The sequence below is a fragment of the Orbicella faveolata genome, unplaced genomic scaffold (genome assembly GCF_042242905.1).
Source record: "Orbicella faveolata isolate gen_17 unplaced genomic scaffold, um_ofav_v1 contig_35, whole genome shotgun sequence".
Lineage (NCBI taxonomy): Eukaryota > Metazoa > Cnidaria > Anthozoa > Scleractinia > Merulinidae > Orbicella > Orbicella faveolata.
Window position 1 is genome coordinate 10,264,339 of NW_028301564.1, and position 12,312 is coordinate 10,276,650.

The window sequence follows — 12,312 nt, forward strand, 5'->3', positions numbered from 1 at the left end:
CTCAAACATCTTGTAATCCGTACCTTTAAGTTTTCGTCCACATTTAAAAACTCTCTCTCTGTCCGTAAATCTTAGAAAGTGGGCTATGATAGTCCGACTGCCGTTTCCATCCATCCTTGGCTTTCCCATCCTATTCACCCACTGAAATTCAATATCTTTCACATCTTTGATTCCCAGGACATTTCCTATAAAGTTTGCCAACACTTTCTTCGTATCTTCATTTGAGGTTGCATTTTGTTTATCAGACGTTTCCACTAATTTGGGTATACCCTCAAACTTTAGGTTCTCCTGTCGGCTGTATGCCTCAAGGTAGAGGACTTGTTTGCGGCATTGGCCAACTTAATCCTTTTTCTTGTCCGTACTGGTCTGAAGAGCAGTCTTAAGCTCTATAATTTGTTTGTCCAGAAATTCAGCTTTCTTTTCCAGGTGTGAAAATTTCCTGTCAAGAGTTTTCTGTTTGTCTTGGACAAAAGCAATTTCTGTCTCCAAGTGGGAGACCTTAACTTGTATTCCCTTTCCTATCAGGTTTAATTCTTCCATCTTCGAATCTAAGCTGACAAGCTTTGAAAGGATAAGATCTAATTTCTTGGTAACGCCTTCTGTAAGGTTCAACGCCGCTATTATTTTGACGTCAATGTTCAACTTACTAAATACACTTGCCGGGGAGTATGACTGTTTCCACCTTTTTTCTTCAGGCGAAGTTTCGACAGAGCAGCTGGACATGTTGCTACTTCCTGTTTTTCTCTTTGGGGTGATAAATAAACTTCATAATTCCATGAACACTTCAAATGCTGCTCAAATGGTGAACGGAGCTATCCAATGCACGTCTACATCCCTCAACGGTCAGCCCCAGTCGCCCTAATTTTTTTTATTGTGTGTTGTTATAATTATTTTGGGGGCCATATGATTAGTGCTAACTGTATGGCCCCCAAAATATAAAAATAAGTTAAAAAATTAAAAAAAAATTAAAAAAAGATTAAGAAATTAAAACATTAGAAGATACATGTTTTGTTTGGAAGGGTCCCAAAGAAATCCTACTAGAGTTTCTTAGTTGTCTCTACAGCAAGAGTGATCTTATCAAACTTATGTACTATGTTATTGACGAAAGTAATATTTCGTTTCTTGATTTATTTCTTTACAAAGATGCTAATTTTAGCACTCTGCATTTGTCCACCTATCAAAAGCTACTAAACTAAGTATCTGTACATTCTCTTTGAGTCGTTTCATCCTGTGGGCAACAAGAGGGCCTTTATTGGAGGCGAGCTTATGTGCTATACTAGAAATAGCTCCACGTTTAAAGCCTTTAGCGAAATGCAAGAAATTCTGGAAGCGCCTGTGGCTTTGTGGTTACCCAGTTGGGTTTTTATTTCCTTTATTCATTGAGGTTAAATACAGTAACAGAACTAAATGGCTTTTGCTAAAACGTAAATTGTGCAACGGTAGAATGGTAGTCTTTAATTCTACATTTAACTGTAGTCATCCTAACTGATGTGAAGGACAATTGTAAATATGCGAGTCATAATAAAGTTGTTGTTGTTATAGTGTACCCAAAAAGTGTAAATACTTCGGTCATGTGACTTTGAACACTTAGCAGATGTTTTGCGACCATGTGGAGATGTTGTTTACTAGTTTTTAGGTTCATAATTCGTCATAGAGATTGCTGTTCATTTCAAGTTCGAATAAATGGTTCAACTCAGAATCACTAACATCAAGCTGGTTATCCAGAGGCATTTACCAGACTTAGACTGTATTGTTAGTTAAAAATCTACTACCACTTTAGTGCATCTATGTAAATAGTATGTTTTTTGGGGGCCATACGATTAGCGCTAATCGTTTGGCCCCCAAAATATAACATCATGCAAAAATATATGCATTAAGGCATTTATTGTAATGTCAGTTTACCGCATGTTTCAGGGAAACTCATACTCGCAACCCAACATTTTTTATCACTCTACTTGTTTTTTAAGCCTCTAAGCTAGTGTAGAGAGTAGAAAAAATTCTTGAACTGTTAAACTTGTAAATACGTAGAGTGTAGAGCGTAGATGGTGGAAGATGGAGTGTAAGAGCTCTAAGAGCATAGCACGTTGACCATAGATGGAAGAACATATAGCGTAGAGTGTAGAGCGTGGTCAGGGTAAACTCAGTAAAGAATTGTAAATTGAAAACAATTATTAAAACACTGCAATCCGTAATAACACTCAACATTCCCTAAGGGATATAATATTTGCTACAATGACTATACGCCACTACACCTCTACGGTGCATGCATATCTGAGAGAAACGGAGCTAATAAACATTCAAAATACTACTGTATAGTCGTAGAGCTCTGTGACAATTTCTGCGCCTAATCGAGCTTCATAAAACGGGCTGGGTATAATTTTCACTTTTATAAACACAAAAACTGCTTAGCATACAATACAAACATCTGGGTAAACACAGAATATTTAATTTAGAAGTGAAGTCCCTACAAGATGCTTATCAGATAAAGTGTGCATGTCAAATACTTTCGCTTTTAAAAAGAAATATGAACGAAATTTTGAAATGAACTTTTTTTAAATTAAACTTTATGTAAGATAAAGCCAAGAAAGCGCCAAAATATCGAACATTTCAAAGCCATGGATTTGTGTGTGCATGATTGCCAAATTTATCGGCTAACTTCTGTTAATTAGTAAAATATTAATTTCTTTTTTAGGGCTCTTGATGAGATTTTATTCTTACTGATGTTTTAAGTTTGTAAAACGACAATTTGAGAACACTACATTTTATGAAATAAGTCCAAAAAGATCAAAATTATTTTTATTGCCTCCTTATGCACAAAATATAATTATAATACAATAGAGTTATACATATACAATGTGCATAGTGACAACGCAAGTGTGATTTACATTGTATCATTGTATGAAGAAAAAATAGAAAACATCAAGAAAAAATAGAAAGCATCACAAAAAAATAGGAAACATGATGAAAAAAAACCAATACTAAGGCAGGCGAAACATAAGCTTAAATGAAATATTTCCACTTATTATTGAAATCTCCTTGTTTGTCTTTTGGAGCGATTTGCTTGAGTGAGTCAATCCTCCCTAACCTTTTTGCTGTGTCATTTGTATGAACTCTGGATTTGAGAATAACTAATTAAAAGTGGGAAAATCATCTACAAATATACACAATGTTTGCTGAAAGTAGCCGCACATTGCAACTCAGGGAATTATTTTTCAAAAATTTTCCCATTGGGAGGGGGGTATACTCTCCCCGAACGATGCGCAGTGCACGTCTTGCCCAGCTGCTCTGCGGCATGTTTTCACGCAAACCTTAGCCACTTACCTTTTGGATGGATCTCACTACTCAAAAAAACACAAGACAACCCCATGGGACCCAGTTGTTGATGTTGTTATGCATTTAAACAGGCTTAGTCATTACAGCAGCAAAACATCTTGACACGACATGTGCAACTTCACTTGACATGTGTAAACAGTGCTGAGCTAAGAGAGTTAAAACTCACGTGGGACAATGCACAAAATATTGCTAAATTGAAAGATTGTTGTTGTGTTATGTCCCATTGGGACTAAGAGCTAAATAAATAATTATTTGAGGATAAAGTACAATATTCTGCCTTACATTTTTTGCCTAAAAATTGTAACGACTACTCTACCTTCCTACTTGCAACAATTCAACTCCCAGATTTAATCAAAGGCTCTGTGAGCCAACTCGTGAGTTTGATGAACCAATGAAAGTTAAATATCGTCAATAGAAAATGATGTTTGATTTCCATAAAAGGGTATGAAGCGTTCTAAGAGGTGTTGGACTGGTAAAGGAACATTTTGAGGAATATGAAATGAAATGAAATTAAGCTTCAAAGACAGAAAATATATGCTGAGTAGAAGTTGGTGTAAGGCAATCACTGGTCTAGATTTTAGTTGAAAGGTTTGCGGAGAGAAAGTTCAAAAGGGTGAAGTTTTGTTTATCGAAAATCTATTGTTGCAATGTTAAGGTCGGTATTCACTTGCGATGTAAGCATAGGGATAACCACAAAAGCTTATGCACTAGATGAGATGCTCGGACATAAGGATAAGCATATATGCATAAGATTTTTAAGCTTGTGTTGTCTAGTTAGGGCTTGGTTGGCATAAGCATAAGTATAAACATAAGCGAAAGACTTTCAGGCAATCAGCGAGCACTATACTGCTTATAACAACCATTTCCTTATTTAAGATGACATCGACGTAAGCATAAGCATAAGACTGAGCATTTGTGCTTATGCCTGTGCTGCAGCTGTGTTCACCCGTGCATAAGCTTGTTATGCTTATTCTTCTGCTTGTGTTGTAAGTGAGTACCGCGCTTAAAGCCTGTTTCACACATCTAATATAATTATTAGTATGAGGGTGAAGACAAGTACAAGGTTGTTCACACTGGTAAAGTACGCATGCGCAGTGCCAGTTAGATCATTGTTGAAACAGCGTAGTGATTGAATGAACTTATGCTTGTGCTTACTTCTCAGGAGTTTCCAACTGTGAAATAAGCATGTGCGGAAGAACAAGAAAGAAGGGAAATGTTTCTTTTTCTTGTGCTTATGAAGGCTACTGCATGTATAACGGGAGCTTGGTTGCCTGAGGCGCCTAAGTTAGGAGTCCGGGTGAGTTAATTTTTGTTGAAGGAGCCTGAGTGGGCGTCTAAACATGGCGTTTTCAGTCGCATCTACATAGAAATAATTACAAATAATTCCTGATTTTCACTTTGTTCTACCAGCATAAAAATTTCCATTAACAAGCCTGTATGACCATCGCCGGTCATCATAGATGTGTGCAGGGACAATGCTACTGGGTAAACTTGAGGGTTTTTCTAACTTGCACTCGTTCTGACCGGCTGGGATGTTTCTCATGAAAGTGCTCATAACACCAGTCACACAATAAATTAAACTAAAACAATACTTAATCTGGTCTTGTTTTGCTTTGATCGTGAGAAAAATGGGTCAAAACAAAGCAACAAAGTTTCCCTCCACTCACAAAACAGCAGAAAACAGCCATATTTGAAATCGCTCTATAATGCATTGCGAACTTAGTATTGAATAAATTTATATCATGTATGCTGGTGGATTGTTTTTTTGCTGATACCCAACTAACAAAACTCTATGGGAAAAGCCCTGGGAACTAGGTTGTAATTCAACAGTACAGTGCCTCTTTCTCAAACATATATATGGATAGGTGGATCCCTAACTAAAACCATTCGATAAGTTAACAGATTTTAACAAATAAAGTTGAAAGTAGGGTAAAATTGTTACCCGTAGTGGTTTTCATGTGTTTTGTTATGACGAACTTCACTGAAAATTGTCAGCATAAACCAGTTTTAAATCACCCTCTTTCTCAGGGTCTCTCATCTTACTGCCCCCTGGAGCGAACCCTGGCACACGCTGGTCACGTGTCTTCCAGAATCTTGGAGATGACAATTAAATTATTGAAGGGATTAGTGGCCTAGTAGGAATTTTGTCCATACTTAGCCTACGGGAGTACGGGATGTGTTGTCACCAAAATTAACCAGGAACAATATGATTTTCTCCCGTTGGGGGGGGGGTACTCAGAAAATTTGGGTGGGGGTGCGTGGCCCACTTCCTAAATCCCTTACCCTATTTATGACCAAAATCTGCGATTTTTCCTACCCTATTTGTGACCTGGCCAAAAATTCGATACCCTATTTATGACCGTTGCGGCTGGCCCAGTTGCCTTAAACTGAAGTTATGAAGGGCTTTTGTTGACGGTCTTATTGATAATGATGAAAAAGTAGCTTCTTCTAAGAAATATACTCAATTAAAGACTAGAGTGTTAAAACCATACCCTATTTATAACCAAAATGGCCAAAATCGATACCTTGTTTATGACCAAAACGGCTGAAAAACCCTACCCTTTGGGGCCGCACATACCTATATAACCCATATAAGGGAGTACCCCCCTCCTGGAGATGTTCTGCGGCAATGTCCTGCGGTAATATTCTGCACTGTTAAACATTGTGGGTAATGGAAGTCGCAGCGCGATATTTTGAATTCCACAAAGTTCAACGCGACAAATTGCTGATTACAAAGGACCCCTTCTTAATGTTGTCAATTGTCAAAGTGGCACGTGACCAGTGTGTGGCAGGGTCTCTCCTCGCTCGCTCCAGGGGGCAGTAAGATGAGAGACCCTGGGAACGAGGTTGGTTTTAAATTTCCTGTAACTCTGTAGGTGCTGTGATCGAATGGTTTTAGTAAGAGGTGAGGCAGCTGAAATTTTCGAGAAGAAAATCAGCGTTAAGTTAGTTTAGATGTTAGTCTAGAATCCAGCCAATCAAATTTATTGTGTGTTTTCGGAGCCATGTTTTGCCCATGAAAGGCCCTGTGAATGGGTGGTCCTTGGAGCTACATGTAAGTTGAGGGGGACTAGATTCCAGGGTGTTGTCCCTCGTGGAAAGTTGCCAAACCTTCGTCACAACCAGATATTCACATGACGCCATAAGAGCTCGTATGGTTAGGGTGTGTTGTGAGAATGATGTCTTCTAAAAGTGCAAAAAAGAAGAGCAACAGTGGAAGGCCACAATCTGCTGCGAAGTTGAACTGCATTAGTAGAGAAGAAATGTCAAGTACTTCTCAGGAAGGTGAAGGTTCAGTACAAACTTCGAACAGTGGAAAGCAAATGGGGGAAGGCAAAGGTTCCATACAAAGAAGTAATGTTGCAGTGACAAGTTCATCCAGGGCACGTGATGAATGTTGTGATTCCATAATTGCGTACGTGCACAAAGTATTGGAGTCCAGAAGGAATAAGCGGAACACTATGGATTATTCAACAATGGTTCTGCAGACATCAAGTGATAGGCAGCTATCTGCGCTGATATGCTTGAAGACCAAGAGGAAGCTTTTGGTTGATAGTGAGCGGTCGCGCACACCAGTAAAGCTGCAAAGGTTTACTTACACGTCGGATGGTTCCAAAGTCATCATCAATGACATGACCAAAATTTCTTCACCGCAACCAACGGAGTATTCGTTTCAATTCAAGGAAGTAGGGAGCAATGATGAGGAGAAGAGAATTTTGGTAAGAGAAATCATTGACTAGTTCAACGAGGGAGACTTGATGTCCATCCGTGGCAAAATAGTTGGTGTAGCTGAGCCAACAGTGACAAAATCCAGAGGGCTGAAAGTTGCCAACGCCTTGTTTGCAGATGAAATGGGTAAAATTGAGCTGGATTTATGGGAGGGTCATATTTCTGCTGTGGAAGTTGGCCGCGTGTACACCATATCTCCTGTACAAGTTCGACAGTGGTTGGGCAAGAAGAAAGTCTCTACAGTGGTGAGCAGTGTTATCAGCGTGGAAGAGATGAGTCAATGTTTGTCAGCAATCCTGCTGGCGACGGAAGAAGAAATACAAGAAGGATCTGCTTCCAGCACTTTGACGATCCGAAGTTTTCTGTGTGTTGAGAAGGTAGAGTCGTATCTTCAATGTAGGAAGTGCTCCAGAAAGATTCTTCAAGTAATGGGAACCCTTGTTGTGCGATGTGATAGATGCGGCTATTCCATGAGAACTGTGGACTGCCCTGTTCATCGCTATGCTTCGGTAGTTATGGAGGTTCCAGATGGCAGTCCTGTTCACATTACCATGTTCAGCGATGTTTTGGAAGAGCTGGTCCCCGACTGTAAGAATCTTAGTGATGGTGAAGTGGAAGAGATGTTGTTGTTGATGGAAAACGTCACGATTACATATGACAGTGACACATGTATTGTCTTAAAAGCAGTCACCGCAAAGTAAGTCCAAAGATAAACAAACTGTGTTGTTCTTGTTCTGTGCCGTTTGCGTTACTATAAAAGGTGGTCCTGAGGGAAGAATTCAGCGATGGCGATGCTGATGTGGGAGAATTGAAATACCGTTGTTAATGAAAACATGCCTGTGAAAGATTCTAGATCAGATGTATGGTTTTAAATGCAGTCGCTGCAAAGTAAGCCCAGAGATGGGGAAATTGTGTTATTACGTTGTTAATTGTATGAGTATTTTTGTCTCAAGAATTGAACACGTTTATATGAGAAAATTCTTCGAGGTTACGTCGAAGTAAGCGAGCGAGGACATGAGGCAAATATAAACTTATTATTATATTTTTTGGTTGTTACGGTACTGAAGTCGTTTTGAAGTATGCAACACTTCGGCCAGGAGCTTAAATACTACTTTTCAAAGTGTTACCCTCAGCTTCAGTGGTGTTAAGGCGTTGAATTTATTGGAGTCTTTTCGTTTGAAAGAGTTTGTAGGTATTCCTGAATAAATGAAGGTCCATTTTTACATGTGCGGTAGTGATAAGAGCAGATCTCCAAGGATTTTGAGCAATGTTAAATTAACTTTCGTTGAGACAACTGATAAAAGGCGGAGGGGACTGTGCGACGCTGGATGTTTACTTCTCGGTGGCTTTGTATTAATTTCGGCGGGTTGTGCACGCGTTTGTTTTATGTTTTGCCGCTTGATATTAATTTAGGTCTTGATTATTCACCGGTCATTGCGAAATAGTAGTTTTTGTTAAGCTACGTTTCTACAGTACTGCTCAAAAGTAAGTTACCACCTCTCGTCTCGTTTCTCGCGAGATGAGTCTCGTTTCTCTCGAGACATTTCTCGTTTCGCGCGGGCCACGTCTCGTTTCTCTCGAGAATCACTGAAGCGTTTAGTATGGCGTATATTACGCGTAAGAAACCGGTTACCGGTAACGATTGCCGCTCTACAGTTCGTTGTCAAATCGATGGGACCGTCCAACATAAAATATGCATCGATCGTTTGCTCGATTCATATCGAACATCGAACGTAACTACAAGTAGAGTTACATGCGTTTCAATTCGTGCGATCACGGGGGCAAAGAGTTGATTTTGCGAATCTTGTCACTCTGAATGATTCAGTTACCTACATTTGCTCGCTCTGCAATAACCGCTAATTCAAATAAACATTTACTTTTGCGTAGGAGAAAAACGTTCTGGCTTTCGGCATGCGCCAGCGAGTCAATTGTGAATGGGAGTCATGAAAGCGTCACGGAAATTGTTGAAAAAATGATATCTCCAGTTCTATTTGGTATAAATCGTTCATTCAAACACTGAAATGCGATATCTTTGAAGACAGGAGTTCTTATCAAGGTTTCTGAGATGCGCCGTTTACATTACATGTAGTTTTAAATTTTTCTGCCAGCGCGAGTTTTGTCTAGCGGCACGCGTCGACAAGTCGAGAACATAATGAACTTTTATTGTTCTCCGAAACGTCAAGGCAAACACTAAAAATATATTTCTAGTTCTATTTGGCATGAATCGTTTATTCAAATGGCAAAATACTATATCTTTGAAGACAGGAGTTTCTAATAATGTTTATGTGATGCAACGTTTACTTTAACTCAATGTTTTTGCAAGGGAAAGTTCTGTCTAGCGGCAGTCGATTTAATACGCAAATGAAATTTGTTTTGCAAAGCGTCGCGGCAAAAACATCGCCGGTTCTATTTGATATAAATCGTTTTTTTCCAATGGCACAATACACTCTTTAACAGATAGAATTTTTGTTGCTCGACAACGAAGATCTTGAGAGGTTTCATGATCAAAGCGTGGTTTAACGTGTTTACGAGTATGAATAAAAAGTTAGTCGAGGTTTCATGATAAAAGTGTGGTTTAGCATTTTTACGAGTATGAATAAAAAGTTAGTCAAGGTTTCATGATCAAAGCGTGGTTTAGCATGTTCACGAGTATGAATAAAATGGTAATCGAGGTTTCATGTTCAAAGCGTGGTTTAGCATGTTCACAAGTTTGAATAAAATGGTAATCGAGGTTTCATGATCAAAGCGTGGTGTCGCATGTTCACAAGTTTGAATAAAATGTTAGTTGAAGTTTCATGATCAAAGTGTGGTGTCGCATGTGTTCACAAGTTTGAATTAAATGAGAGGTTTGACGTGGCGAAAAGCATGTGAACACAAATATGGATAAAAAGTTGGTCGAGGCTCAGTGATTAAAGTGTGTGTTCAAAAGGTAGTCGAGATTCCTTATGTTTACAAAGCGTGTGTTCTCAAGCGTACACAAGTATGAATAAAAAGTTAGTCAACTCGGATTTCATGTGTAAAGCGAGCGTTCACAAGTTCGAATAAATTAGTTCTTCGAATGTAAAGTGAAGTGAAGTATGATCAAAGCGTGGCGTGCTCACAACTTTTGAATAAAAAGTTCGAGGCTTATGTGTAAAGTGTGTGTTCGCAAGTTTGAATATTAAATTATTTGACGGAACACTTAGCGTCGTTTCGTATGTTCATAATGTTTGGATAAAAAGTTCGTCGAGTTTCCCGACAAATCAGTTGGGAGCGATAGTTGGCAAAACATAGGCGGCGCTGCTGTGTTGACTTAGTAGAGACCTTAAGCAAACACTTCAGGCAGTTAGGTGGAGGCGGCGATGGCCGCGCGGGAGTTGGGTTGAGACCGCCTCCTCTTGGCGCGAAATTAGAATATTAAGCTTTCGTAGAAGCGGCGGCGAGCAACGGCTGTTTTGCTTTCGTTTTCAGTGGTCCAATTTGACTTTGTTCGTGGATTTTACGAGCATAATGGCAACTTTTCGAGAAGTCCGAGACCTTCTAGCTGTTGCATGCTTTGAGGACATCATAGACGAGGATGAATTTCTGTTGCTGAGGGATCTACACACGTCGAAAAATCTTTACTTTCCTTACAAAGACTGAATCAGCCTTGTCTTTACTAGTGCAGCCAAGGTCACTGGCCTCTGCCTCCTCCCATTTTCCTGATATTTCTTCTATCAGAATATTCATCTCGCTATCTTCGATGTCAACTCCACTCAGTTTTGCCTTGAATTTGTCCAGTAGTAGTTTGAAATGTTCCTTTACGTTTTTCCGCTTCACCTGAAACTTCACGGAGGTTTCGTCATTCAGACGATCCGTGATGGCATTCCATACTTTTCCTCGATCTACAGTCCTTGGTTTGAAGATCCATGGTTCTGAAGCTCTGACTTCTTTCGCTAGGATCAAATCGTGTGCTTCTGTCCATTCCATGATTGAGCTAGAAGAGAGAAAACAAAAGCTTATTGAAAACAGGTCCTGTCTATCGATTCACCTTTCGGTGAATATTCCAAAGTTCTGGAGACAAATTGGAAGAACAAAATAGCATTTTGTACCAGCAAGCACTTGCAATCTAAAGTTTTAAAGTCTACAAGACGTGAACATCACTCCGAACAATGTGAATCCAGGAAACTCACCCATTTCTTTTGCTTTTCTCTCCTTCGCTTGCCATCTTTCTTCTTCACTCACACCTCCAATGTGAAGTGAGATTTTCGCTGTAAAGCAAACGAAATATCAAATATTTGCAAAAAAAAAAATACAAAGAGAGGTGTCAAAAAACATTTTTTAACTTTATAAAAGAGTTTCTGTGTATTTTAGGTGCTACAAATGGGAAAATAAAGCGACCGTCTCTCGAGGCGGCCAAACCTACCTTTCTCGCCGCCGCCACTGTTGGAAGACGCGGGCAACACTCCACGTGATTATGCTAATTAGGTCGAGAGTGGGAAATTTTACTTCCGGTTGGCGTCCACCTCGCCGCCTCCAGTGTTTGCTTAAGGTCTCTAGTGATCGTGATCGCAGCTTCAACTTCCAACACGTAGATCGGGTGACAAAACTCCACATGTTGTTTCATGAACACTACATTTTGATTATCAACTGTATGAGTCACGTTTAGGGTTGTGAACAAACCTTTTTTTTTAAGATCTATACAAACAAGAGAATTAATACAACTGTGAAACATATTTGTAAACACGAGTGACTAACTTACCGACGAGTCACATACCTTCAACTTTTATCGTGATGTATTTACAAAAACTAAACGTTAAGCAAGTCTGGCTGGAATAAAAAAAGGTTTGGCCGATGTATATGAAACAATACTGGACGCTTGAGAATTTATAATACACACATGGTACACACGAGATGAGAATGAAAATTGTGTCTACCGCGCTAATCGATATGCTACGATACAGACTTCTTATTAACAAAACAGGTTTCGTATACCGACGAATGCGTAGCATTGGTACTTCCAGTGCACTCGCGAGAAACGAGACTTGTCTCGTTTCTCTCAAGACTCGTCTCGTTTCTCTCGAGACAAGTCTCGCGAGAAATGAGACGCGTCTCGCGAGACAGTGGTAACTTACTTTTGAGCGGTACTGTAGCTCTGAAAATTGTTGTACAATGAATAATAACAGTTTCCTTGGAATGCAAATATCCGTTTCGATGTCACATACGAAATGAAACAGTGAAAGAGAAAGAAATTTGTGGTAAAGTCTGTCAACGCTTTAGTGGTATGGTCAA

At 39.4% G+C, this 12,312-nt stretch overlaps 1 protein-coding gene across 6 annotated transcripts in view; it reads left to right on the forward strand.

The window, feature by feature from the left end:
- The window catches only part of LOC110048328 (C2 domain-containing protein 3-like), a 280,755-nt gene that overhangs the window by 105,243 nt on the left and 163,200 nt on the right, over positions 1-12,312 (forward strand). The window lies entirely within an intron of this gene.